The 13,684-nt window shown below is 34.7% G+C and overlaps 1 long non-coding RNA gene across 2 annotated transcripts; it reads left to right on the plus strand.

The window, feature by feature from the left end:
• The first annotated feature begins 262 nt into the window (after positions 1 to 262).
• On the plus strand, positions 263 to 3,474 carry LOC139890810 (uncharacterized). 2 transcript variants are annotated; one of them, XR_011773448.1, is made up of 3 exons: positions 263 to 644; positions 1,503 to 1,556; positions 3,319 to 3,474. It is a non-coding gene; the product is annotated as an uncharacterized lncRNA (long non-coding RNA). The 2 variants fall into 2 exon arrangements; XR_011773447.1 differs by lacking the exon at positions 3,319 to 3,474 and adding an exon at positions 2,532 to 2,899.
• Positions 3,475 to 13,684: the final 10,210 nt, after the last annotated feature.

Here is a 13,684-nt window from a genome sequence, read left to right on the forward strand (position 1 = left end):
TAAAAGGAAAAGATACGAGTATCGATTGGTTGAATTGGCTTTTAAATCTCCATGTTTTTCTTCATAAATAATTAATTAGTTTCTTTGTTGGGTTGCAATCTTTGCTTCCCCTCCTTACTGTGGCTGTTTTTTAGTTTTTCCTCGGTCCGCCTCGTTTGGCCGAGTGCTTCTTGTTGTTCTCTTTGTGTTTCGTTTTTTTAATACCATCTTGCTTTAAAAAAAAAATCAAATTAAATTAAATGTTGCAACTTTTCTTCTTGAAACCTAGAAAAGTTTGCACGCCACTGCCCAGATTCAAATTGCACGCCTCTTTTTTTAACCAAGAATTTGTAAGAGTAAAGTTAAAATTTAAATTTAGGATACATAGAAGAGGTGCTCTGATTACCGAATTCATCATCTACCTCCCTTCCATAACCATCATAATCTCAGTCACTATAATGAAGTATTCAAACAAAGGAGATATAAAGAAGATACTGAAGAATATGATGGAGGTTGGTGGTGCGATGTTATCAGGTAGTGAGTTAGGTGTTTTCTACAAAAAGGGTTCGGGTTCTGAATTAATTGAACCTGGTGTTTTTCTGAGGAAGGCTAAGAATCTGAAACTTCAAAGGATTTTCAACAATTGTCTATCTGGATGATTAAAGGTTTATACTTATTCTTTAACTATTACTACGGATTCTGATTTTCATGGATTGTTGATTCTTTCCTTATTATCCAGGTTGACGAGATAAATGGATAATGAGTTGAATTACATGTATGTTTTTAATGCACTCCAAGTGTTTGTTAAAAAGTCTATGTTAGAATGACTAAATATGATCTTATTATAATCTTTTTAACATCACTATAACTGGTGCATTTAACATCTTTCAACATAAAAACAACAAGAATTTAGTGTTTTATGTGTACTTTTTAACATCTTTCAACATAAAAACAACAAGAATTTAGTGTTTTATGTGTACTTTTTGACAAACCTTCAAGACGTCAAGTTTGTACTTTTATGTATCAACCAACTAAGTAAATGATATATACAATACTCCTTCTTGACCGTTTGTAGTATTTTGTAGCATATCATTTTGACTTATGTAGGTAAAATTTATAACATGCCAATTAACTTAAAGCCATTTATGTATTTAATTTGTTTCATAGGTCCTTATAACAGACACTTTTAAATGAAAAAATTTCAATCCGACTTTAACTACCACTTTCGATTATAAGTTTTGTTCCATTTATTTATTTTTGTGACTCATTTATGGTGATCAGTAAACTGTACATCTATTTCCATGGTTTATATAAATTTTTATTGTAATTGTAAGATTATATGGGTTTTCAAGGATTTGACATTGGATGAGCAATGTCGATTTCAAATACGATTTTTGTGAGTTTATGGCCATTTATTTATTTTATGGTTGAGAAGTTTCTCATAAATTTATTTATACATGTTCATAACATTTGTGGCGTGTGAAAATAGCGTATTTTATGATAATTTGTTTTTGATGATGCAGAAAAATGTCTTTATAGAATAGTTTGGACGATTATTTGCAGCTAATTATATAAAGGTAAAATTTATATTTCTCACTTCTTACAAATAATGCATACTTGTAATTGTGTACTATACTGATGTTTCGATAGCTGTTGATTGCTATGTATGTAGCCTATTTTATTGATTTCTCATCATGATTATTTCAATAGCTTGCCAATAATTTGCCATTAACTTTTGTTATGGATATATAATCTGTTAGTGAGTTACTTGATTCTTATTTGATACATACGTTATTGTCTTCTTTAATTATTTTTGCAATCAATTTAGTACCAACATATATATTGTAAACATTATAGTTTTGTATTGTAGCAAGTGACATGCTTATATTTTCAACCCATTTGACCCGTTACATTGAAAATATAACATAGACTAATTTGAACCATGCGTAGGTAAATGGGTCAAACACCTTAAACTATCAATGTTATAGCATTTCCTGTGATGTTGTCAATGTTTCTTAAATGCTAACCCTGAATTCACATGTATCCAATACCAAAAGAGATTAAGTATTTTAGTAGATGTTAGTGGCAGTTGGACTCATATAGGATTTATATAGTTGTTCTTAATACGGTTGCAGTAAAAATTACGGGTAATAGGTTATAATGACGCAAATGTTGCTGACTTGCAATTGGTTTGATTCATTTTCTTTTTAGAATTAGTTTGTATTAAGTATGTTTACATTTTTAATATATAAGAAACTGTTTTGTATGAACCTGATTACAACATCTGTTGCTTCAAGTTTTCAGTATATATTTAGTTTAGCATTAATAGAGTTCATTTTTATATGAGTTTTTTGTTTTAATTAGCATTAGAAAGTACGTTTGAAAGGCGCTGCAGAGATGTTAAACTAACTTACCAACCTAGAAAAATACAAACCGTGCTATCAAGAACTCGAAGTTAGACTATAGGCTTGAATATTGGTTTGCACAAGTTAATGTTAGGGCTGCATTATCTTTATTGTGTTCTTAATTGATTAAAACTCCTGTTTTACTAGGTGGTGTTCAAGGTGTGGAGTTAGCCTAGGAGTCAAAAGACTATGTGCAGTTCAAAAGGCAACAGTTATGTGGAATTTAAAAATGGGACAATATTCTGTAATTTGGATAATTGTATGGTTCTTGATTATATTCTCAACAACAACAACAACAATACCCAATTCCACTAAAGTGGAGTATGGGGGAGGTTAGATGTAGACAGTCTTTCCTCTACTCTAGAGTAAAAGGGAAGTCATTCCTCCCCCCACGGATACCTATCGGTCCGCGGGTAAAAGAAGTCATCCCTCCCTATACTATAGGGCAGAGAGGCTGCTTCTTGATTATATTCTCTTTTGCTTTATAGGTATTGCTTGGTTTTTTTTTTTTTTTTTTTTTTTTTTTTAAAGAAAATCACCTTTCAAGTAAAGAGATGTGAGTTTTTGATCTATTATGATTTATGGACTTGATATGATAATATGATATTGTAGCATATATGTAATAAAGCAAGATGTAAAATCTAATATTAAATTGGTATATATGTTTGTGGTCATGTACTCATTTCAAGAGTTTATTGTGGTTAGTCTCACAGGTTGTTTATTGGCCTTATTTTTTAGGATCTGCTGAATGTGGTTTGAAATTGATATGATTCTTTTTATAAGAATATTTCAAGAACTTGGAATGTATTTGAATGGGTTAAGCCTCAGAACTTTTTGACCCATTTTCTTTTTAAGACCAATTTACATTGGACCCCTATGATTTTGAGTTTTTGACTATCAATTTATCTATACCAACTACTCCGTATTACAACAGGTATACATAATAAGCTATGTGAGCTTTTTCCCGGTCATACATAGAGGTATGCACGATATGAAAAAGATAGTGGATTTATATTTTGCACTAATGATTGAAGCGGGTGATATAACAAAATTTAGATGTGAAGAGAATGAATTGTGGTTACTATGTATATATCATGTAATGTAATACATCATGTTAAGGTTTTGTATTTTGAGATTATGGGTTTTGAACTTTTGATTGTAGTTTTTGAATGTGGTTATTTTGAGTATTCATTAAAACATTGTTGTTTTCTATTTTGTCAAAATTGATGAATTATGCTATTTTATCTACATGTTGGTTATATAAGATCCACATTATGATTAAATAAAATTCGTCAACTATAATATATCACTTAACAAATTTTCCTTTACAATCCCGTAATTCCACGAGTCTCTTCACTAGTTACATTAATAAGATGAGACTCTACCATATTTTTAGAAAGTTAAATCACCATTATAATTATAGATAATATAATAAGCCAATTTAGGACTAAAATAAAACGATTGTTACAGATATGTTACAGCTAATTAATTCAAATTTTCCTTGATTCTAGCCTAAATTGGTTCTAATTGATTTATAATAACAATCAACCATAATTATTTACGTGTTAATCTTTGAACTATTAATAGTATAAATAGGGGTTGTAACAACCCTGCTTTTTCCGTCACTTCCGTTAACTTTCTGTTAGTTTATTTAACGGCGATTACTTGACGTTTATGTGTTTATGTGTAATAAATACATACTTGATCCTTGGAGGGTTACGATAATTAATATGGGTTAATATTAATTTGAAAATATATTTCGAATAAAGAAATACGATAAAAACGATACGGTTTGAATAACTGCTTTTTGAGCAACGAAACGCTCGGGTTTATTTTAATAATTATTAACTTTTTAAAATATTTAATTTATTGGGTTTTTAATAAATTAAACGTTTGGTTGCGTTTTAACAATCGGTTTAACGTTCCGGGCCTTCGGTACGTCTAAACGACACTTGAAACGGACCACGATATCACGCTTTTGTAAAACGAGAGCCCGGGGCACCATGGTGGGCCATGTTCGGCCGAACCCCATGCCCCCTCCCCTAATTTGAAAAACTTGGTGGACTTAAGTGTAAATTGTGAGCAATTAGGGTCTAAGTGTAATACTACTAGTAAACCCAATACTGCCCTAATCCCCACTTCACAATTCAAGTCAACTTTTTCATCTGCTTCTTCTCCTTCCCATCGTCGCCTATCATCTCCAACACAACCCTATCAATTTTTCATAATTAGATTAAACATTCAACATCAAAGTTGCAATTCCCTTCGTGCTCTACGCGTTGGTATTGTTATTTTCGCGATCAAATGTATAATTGCATAAACCCTAACTTTTAAAATCTGATTTTGTTGATGTTTCATAGTTTATGTTGCCAATTGCTCAAGTCTATACGCGTTATTGTTGATTGGTGTCGTGAAACGACCCAACCCGTCGTATTTCCGGCCCATAAAAAAAATTCCTTTTTAACATAATAATATATGCAACATTAGTCCATTTATGTTTCCGAAAACATCATCATTACAATATTGAGTTTAGACATCTTTAAAACATACAATACATGAATTAAGTTTACAAAACTGGAATACAACCCATAACCCATTGACGTATCCAAAATATAGTTCATGACCCGACTAGTTCACTTTACAACCAAAACCGAGCATGGTGATCGGGAACGCTACACAATCCTAATCAAAAGTATAAAGCAATCCATAAAGCACTAGTCCCCAAGCAAACCCAAGCCGCCACTTGCAACCTATAAAAATATAAACAACAAGAGGGTAAGCTAATTGCTTAGTGAATGCAATACTTATACATATACATATATAGTTTACCTACACGCATCCACTTACAAAATACCATGCAAACAATGCATAAACGAGCTAGTATCACCAAACATACAACTAGCAACAACATTAGTATATAGATCACCACAATAATATACTTAACTATAACAATGCATAAACATATCAAACCATTCCCTGATATGGCACTACCGACTTGTAGACGACCAATAATGTCGAGTCTCACTCGTATGTTGTCAACGACTTGTGAATCATCATAAGGTGTCACCGACTTGTGAATCACCAAAGGGTGTCACTGACTTGTGAATCACCCACCAATACATATGGGTCACCGACTTGTGAACGCCATATGACGTCACCGACTTGTGAAGCGCCATTAAGTGTCACCAACTTGTGAAGCACTATAGGGTGTCACCGACTGGTGAATCACTTGCCACTACAAAAGGGGTCACCGACTTGTGAACCACCATGAGGTGTCACCGACTTGTGAGTCACCTATCAAGACACTACCGACCCGTAGTTCTCATCACCCATACCATCAATAAGTCACCGTCTTGTGACATAACACCAATACTCAGGATGTGGCACCTAAGGCCCACATAGCGTAAGAGTAAATTGAAATGTCCCGTTCTTATTGATTAAAAACGTTCCATATTAATTGATTTCGTTGCGAGGTTTTGACCTCTATATGAGACGTTTTTCAAAGACTGCATTCATTTTAAAACAAACCATAACCTTTATTTCATCAATAAAGGTTTAAAAAGCTTTACGTAGATTATCAAATAATGATAATCTAAAATATCCTGTTTACACACGACCATTACATAATGGTTTACAATACAAATATGTTACAACAAAATAAGTTTCTTGAATGCAGTTTTTACACAATATCATACAAGCATGGACTCCAAATCTCGTCCTTATTTAAGTATGCGACAGCGGAAGCTCTTAATAATCTCCTGAGAATAAACATGCTTAAAACGTCAACAAAAATGTTGGTGAGTTATAGGTTTAACCTATATATATCAAATCATAATAATAGACCACAAGATTTCATATTTCAATACACATCCCATACATAGAGATAAAAATCATTCATATGGTGAACACCTGGTAACCGACATTAACAAGATGCATATATAAGAATATCCCCATCATTCCGGGACACCCTTCGGATATGATATAAATTTCGAAGTACTAAAGCATCCGGTACTTTGGATGGGGTTTGTTAAGCCCAATAGATCTATCTTTAGGATTCGCGTCAATTAGGGTGTCTGTTCCCTAATTCTTAGATTACCAGACTTAATAACAAGGGGCATATTCGATTTCGATAATTCAACCATAGAATGTAGTTTCACGTACTTGTGTCTATTTTGTAAATCATTTATAAAACCTGCATGTATTCTCATCCCAAAAATATTAGATTTTAAAAGTGGGACTATAACTCACTTTCACAGATTTTTACTTCGTCGGGAAGTAAGACTTGGCCACTGGTTGATTCACGAACCTATAACAATATATACATATATATCAAAGTATGTTCAAAATATATTTACAACACTTTTAATATATTTTGATGTTTTAAGTTTATTAAGTCAGCTGTCCTCGTTAGTAACCTACAACTAGTTGTCCACAATTAGATGTACAGAAATAAATCGATAAATATTATCTTGAATCAATCCACGACCCAGTGTATACGTATCTCAGTATTGATCACAACTCAAACTATATATATTTTGGAATCAACCTCAACCCTGTATAGCTAACTCCAACATTCACATATAGAGTGTCTATGGTTGTTCCGAAATATATATAGATGTGTCGACATGATAGGTCGAAACATTGTATACGTGTCTATGGTATCTCAAGATTACATAATATACAATTCAAGTTGATTAAGTTATGGTTGAAATAGATTTGTTACCAATTTTCACGTAGCTAAAATGAGAAAAATTATCCAATCTTGTTTTACCCATAACTTCTTCATTTTAAATCCGTTTTGAGTGAATCAAATTGCTATGGTTTCATATTGAACTCTATTTTATGAATCTAAACAGAAAAAGTATAGGTTTATAGTCAGAAAAATAAGTTACAAGTCGTTTTTGTAAAGGTAGTAATTTCAGTCGAAAGAACGACGTCTAGATGACCATTTTAGAAAACATACTTCCACTTTGAGTTTAATCATAATTTTTGGATATAGTTTCATGTTCATAATAAAAATCATTTTCTCATAATAACAACTTTAAAATCAAAGTTTATCATAGTTTTTAATTAACTAACCCAAAACAGCCCGCGGTGTTACTACGACGGCGTAAATCCGGTTTTACGGTGTTTTTCGTGTTTCCAGGTTTTAAATCATTAAGTTAGCATATCATATAGATATAGAACATGTGTTTAGTTGATTTTAAAAGTCAAGTTAGAAGAATTAACTTTTGTTTGCGAACAAGTTTAGAATTAACTAAACTATGTTCTAGTGATTACAAGTTTAAACCTTCGAATAAGATAGCTTTATATGTATGAATCGAATGATGTTATGAACATCATTACTACCTTAAGTTCCTTGGATAAACCTACTGGAAAAGAGAAAAATGGATCTAGCTTCAATGGATCCTTGGATGGCTCGAAGTTCTTGAAGCAAAATCATGACACGAAAATAAGTTCAAGTAAGATCATCACTTGAAATAAGATTGTTATAGTTATAGAAATTGAACCAAAGTTTGAATATGATTATTACCTTGTATTAGAATGATAACCTACTGTAAGAAACAAAGATTTCTTGAGGTTGGATGATCACCTTACAAGATTGGAAGTGAGCTAGCAAACTTGAAAGTATTCTTGATTTTATGAAACTAGAACTTTTGGAATTTATGAAGAACACTTAGAACTTGAAGATAGAACTTGAGAGAGATCAATTAGATGAAGAAAATTGAAGAATGAAAGTGTTTGTAGGTGTTTTTGGTCGTTGGTGTATGGATTAGATATAAAGGATATGTAATTTTGTTTTCATGTAAATAAGTCATGAATGATTACTCATATTTTTGTAATTTTATGAGATATTTCATGCTAGTTGCCAAATGATGGTTCCCACATGTGTTAGGTGACTCACATGGGCTGCTAAGAGCTGATCATTGGAGTGTATATACCAATAGTACATACATCTAAAAGCTGTGTATTGTACGAGTACGAATACGGGTGCATATGAGTAGAATTGTTGATGAAACTGAACGAGGATGTAATTGTAAGCATTTTTGTTAAGTAGAAGTATTTTGATAAGTGTATTGAAGTCTTTCAAAAGTGTATAAATACATATTAAAACACTACATGTATATACATTTTAACTGAGTCGTTAAGTCATCGTTAGTCGTTACATGTAAGTGTTGTTTTGAAACCTTTAGGTTAACGATCTTGTTAAATGTTGTTAACCCAATGTTTATAATATCAAAAGAGATTTTAAATTATTATATTATCATGATATTATGATGTACGAATATCTCTTAATATGATATATATACATTAAATGTCGTTACAACGATAATCGTTACATATATGTCTCGTTTCAAAATCATTAAGTTAGTAGTCTTGTTTTTACATATGTAGTTCATTGTTAATATACTTAATGATATGTTTACTTATCATAATATCATGTTAACTATATATATAACCATATATATGTCATCATATAGTTTTTACAAGTTTTAACGTTCGTGAATCACCGGTCAACTTGGGTGGTCAATTGTCTATATGAAACATATTTCAATTAATCAAGTCTTAACAAGTTTGATTGCTTAACATGTTGAAAAAATTTAATCATGTAAATATCAATCTCAATTAATATATATAAACATGGAAAAGTTCGGGTCACTACAGTACCTACCCGTTAAATAAATTTCGTCCCGAAATTTTAAGCTGTTGAAGGTGTTGACGAATCTTCTGGAAATAGATGCGGGTATTTCTTCTTCATCTGATCTTCACGCTCCCAGGTAAACTCGGGTCCTCTACGAGCATTCCATCGAACCTTAACAATTGGTATCTTGTTTTGCTTAAGTCTTTTAACCTCACGATCCATTATTTCGACGGGTTCTTCAATGAATTGAAGTTTTTCGTTGATTTGGATTTCATCTAACAGAATAGTGAGATCTTCTTTAGCAAAACATTTCTTCAAATTCGAGACGTGGAAAGTGTTATGTACAGCCGCGAGTTGTTGAGGTAACTCAAGTCGGTAAGCTACTGGTCCGACACGATCAATAATCTTGAATGGTCCAATATACCTTGGATTTAATTTCCCTCGTTTACCAAATCGAACAACGCCTTTCCAAGGTGCAACTTTAAGCATGACCATCTCTCCAATTTCAAATTCTATATCTTTTCTTTTAATGTCAGCGTAGCTCTTTTGTCGACTTTGGGCGGTTTTCAACCGTTGTTGAATTTGGATGATCTTCTCGGTAGTTTCTTGTATAATCTCCGGACCCGTAATCTGTCTATCCCCCACTTCACTCCAACAAATCGGAGACCTGCACTTTCTACCATAAAGTGCTTCAAACGGCGCCATCTCAATGCTTGAATGGTAGTTGTTGTTGTAGGAAAATTCTGCTAACGGTAGATGTCGATCCCAACTGTTTCCGAAATCAATAACACATGCTCGTAGCATGTCTTCAAGCGTTTGTATCGTCCTTTCGCTCTGCCCATCAGTTTGTGGATGATAGGCAGTACTCATGTCTAGACGAGTTCCTAATGCTTGCTGTAATGTCTGCCAGAATCTTGAAATAAATCTGCCATCCCTATCAGAGATAATAGAGATTGGTATTCCATGTCTGGAGACGACTTCCTTCAAATACAGTCGTGCTAACTTCTCCATCTTGTCATCTTCTCTTATTGGTAGGAAGTGTGCTGATTTGGTGAGACGATCAACTATTACCCAAATAGTATCAAAACCACTTGCAGTCCTTGGCAATTTAGTGATGAAATCCATGGTAATGTTTTCCCATTTCCATTCCGGGATTTCGGGTTGTTGAAGTAGACCTGATGGTTTCTGATGCTCAGCTTTGACCTTAGAACACGTCAAACATTCTCCTACGTATTTAGCAACATCGGCTTTCATACCCGGCCACCAAAAATGTTTCTTGAGATCCTTGTACATCTTCCCCGTTCCAGGATGTATTGAGTATCTGGTTTTATGAGCTTCTCTAAGTACCATTTCTCTCATATCTCCAAATTTTGGTACCCAAATCCTTTCAGCCCTATACCGGGTTCTGTCTTCCCGAATATTAAGATGCTTCTCCGATCCTTTGGGTATTTCATCCTTTAAATTTCCCTCTTTTAAAACTCCTTGTTGCGCCTCCTTTATTTGAGTAGTAATGTTATTATGAATCATTATATTCATAGATTTTACTCGAATGGGTTCTCTGTCCTTCCTGCTCAAGGCATCGGCTACCACATTTGCCTTCCCCGGGTGGTAACGAATCTCAAAGTCGTAATCATTCAATAATTCAATCCACCTACGCTGCCTCATATTCAGTTGTTTCTGATTAAATATGTGTTGAAGACTTTTGTGGTCGGTATATATAATACTTTTGACCCCATATAAGTAGTGCCTCCAAGTCTTTAATGCAAAAACAACCGCGCCTAATTCCAAATCATGCGTCGTATAATGTTGTTCGTGAATCTTCAATTGTCTAGACGCATAAGCAATCACCTTCGTTCGTTGCATTAATACACAACCGAGACCTTGCTTTGATGCATCACAATAAATCACAAAATCATCATTCCCTTCAGGCAATGACAATATAGGTGCCGTAGTTAGCTTTTTCTTCAATAACTGAAACGCTTTCTCTTGTTCATCATTCCATTCAAATTTCTTCCCTTTATGCGTTAATGCAGTCAAGGGTTTTGCTATTCTGGAAAAGTCTTGGATGAACCTTCTGTAGTAACCAGCTAGTCCTAAAAACTGGCGTATGTGTTTCGGAGTTTTCGGGGTTTCCCACTTTTCAACAGTTTCTATCTTTGCCGGATCCACCTTAATACCTTCTTTGTTCACTATGTGACCGAGGAATTGAACTTCTTCCAACCAAAATGCACACTTTGAAAACTTAGCGTACAACTCTTCCTTCCTCAATACTTCTAACACCTTTCTCAAATGTTCACCGTGTTCTTGGTCATTCTTTGAGTAAATAAGTATGTCATCAATGAAAACAATGACAAACTTGTCAAGGTATGGTCCACACACTCGGTTCATAAGGTCCATGAACACAGCTGGTGCATTAGTTAAACCAAACGGCATGACCATAAACTCGTAATGACCGTAACGTGTTCTGAAAGCAGTCTTTGGAATATCATCTTCTTTCACCCGCATTTGATGATACCCGGAATGTAAGTCAATCTTTGAATAAACAGACGAGCCTTGTAGTTGATCAAATAAGTCATCGATTCTCGGTAGTGGGTAGCGATTCTTGATGGTAAGTTTGTTCAACTCTCGGTAGTCGATACACAACATGAATGTACCATCTTTCTTCTTGACAAACAAAACAGGAGCTCCCCAAGGTGATGTGCTTGGTCGAATGAAACCACGCTCTAAAAGTTCTTGTAATTGGCTTTGCAGTTCTTTCATCTCGCTGGGTGCGAGTCCGTAAGGAGCACGAGCTATTGGTGCAGCTCCTGGTACAAGATCTATTTGAAATTCAACGGATCGATGTGGGGGTAATCCCGGTAATTCTTTCGGAAATACATCAGGAAATTCTTTTGCGACGGGAACATCATTGATGCTCTTTTCTTCAGTTTGTACTTTCTCGACGTGTGCTAGAACAGCATAGCAACCTTTTCTTATTAGTTTTTGTGCCTTCAAATTACTAATAAGATGTAGCTTCGTGTTGCCCTTTTCTCCGTACACCATTAAGGGTTTTACTTTTTCTCGTATAATGCGAATTGCATTTTTGTAACAAACGATCTCCGCTTTCACTTCTTTCAACCAGTCCATACCGATTATCACATCAAAACTCCCTAACTCTACTGGTATCAAATCAATCTTAAATGTTTCGCTAACCAGTTTAATTTCTCGATTCCGACATATATTATCTGCTGAAATTAATTTACCATTTGCTAATTCGAGTAAAAATTTACTATCCAAAGGCATCAATGGACAACTTAATTTAGCACAAAAATCTCTACTCATATAGCTTCTATCCGCACCCGAATCAAATAAAACGTAAGCAGATTTATTGTCAATAAGAAACGTACCCGTAACAAGCTCCGGGTCTTCCTGTGCCTCTGCCGCATTAATATTGAAAACTCTTCCACGGCCTTGTCCATTCGTGTTCTCCTGGTTCGGGCAATTTCTAATAATGTGGCCCGGTTTTCCACATTTATAACAAACTACATTGGCATAACTTGCTCCGACACTACTTGCTCCGCCATTACTCATTCCGACACCATTTGTTCCTTTCGTTCTATTAACCCCTGGTCCGTAGACCTCACACTTCACCGCGCTATGACCATTTCTTTTACACTTGTTGCAAAATTTGGTGCAGAACCCCGAGTGATACTTTTCACACCTTTGGCATAGCTGTTTCTGATTGTTGTTGTTGTTGCGGTTATTATTGTTGTTGGGATGATTGTTGTAGTTGCTGTTGTTGCTATTGTTGTTGTTGTTGGGCCGTTTGTTGTAGTTGCGATTGATGTTGCGATTGTTGGGATAATTGTTGCGATTATTGTTGTAATTGCTGTTGTTGTTGTATTGGTGATTCTTATCACTGTTTTCCTCCCACTTTCTTTTGACTTGCTTCACATTGGCCTCTTCAGCAGTCTGTTCTTTAATTCTTTCTTCAATTTGGTTCACGAGTTTGTGAGCCATTCTACATGCCTGTTGTATGGAGGCGGGCTCGTGTGAACTTATATCTTCTTGGATTCTTTCCGGTAATCCTTTCACAAACGCGTCGATCTTCTCTTCCTCATCTTCGAATGCTCCCGGACACAATAGGCACAATTCTGTGAATCGTCTTTCGTACGTGGTAATATCAAATCCTTGGGTTCGTAACCCTCTAAGTTCTGTCTTGAGCTTATTGACCTCGGTTCTGGGACGGTACTTCTCGTTCATCAAGTGCTTGAATGCTGACCACGGTAGTGCGTAAGCATCATCTTGTCCCACTTGCTCTAGATAGGTATTCCACCATGTTAACGCAGAACCTGTGAAGGTATGCGTAGCGTACTTTACTTTGTCCTCTTCAGTACACTTACTTATGGCAAACACCGATTCGACCTTCTCGGTCCACCGTTTCAATCCGATCGGTCCTTCGGTTCCATCAAATTCCAAAGGTTTGCAGGCAGTGAATTCTTTGTAGGTGCATCCTACACGATTTCCTGTACTGCTAGATCCAAGGTTATTATTGGTATGTAGCGCAGCCTGTACAGCGGCTATGTTTGAAGCTAGAAAAGTACGGAATTCCTCTTCATTCATATTCACGGTATGTCGAGTAGTCGGTGCCATTTCCTTCAAAATAGTCAAATGAACA

The sequence above is a fragment of the Rutidosis leptorrhynchoides genome, chromosome 2 (genome assembly GCF_046630445.1).
Source record: "Rutidosis leptorrhynchoides isolate AG116_Rl617_1_P2 chromosome 2, CSIRO_AGI_Rlap_v1, whole genome shotgun sequence".
NCBI classification, from domain to species: domain Eukaryota; kingdom Viridiplantae; phylum Streptophyta; class Magnoliopsida; order Asterales; family Asteraceae; genus Rutidosis; species Rutidosis leptorrhynchoides.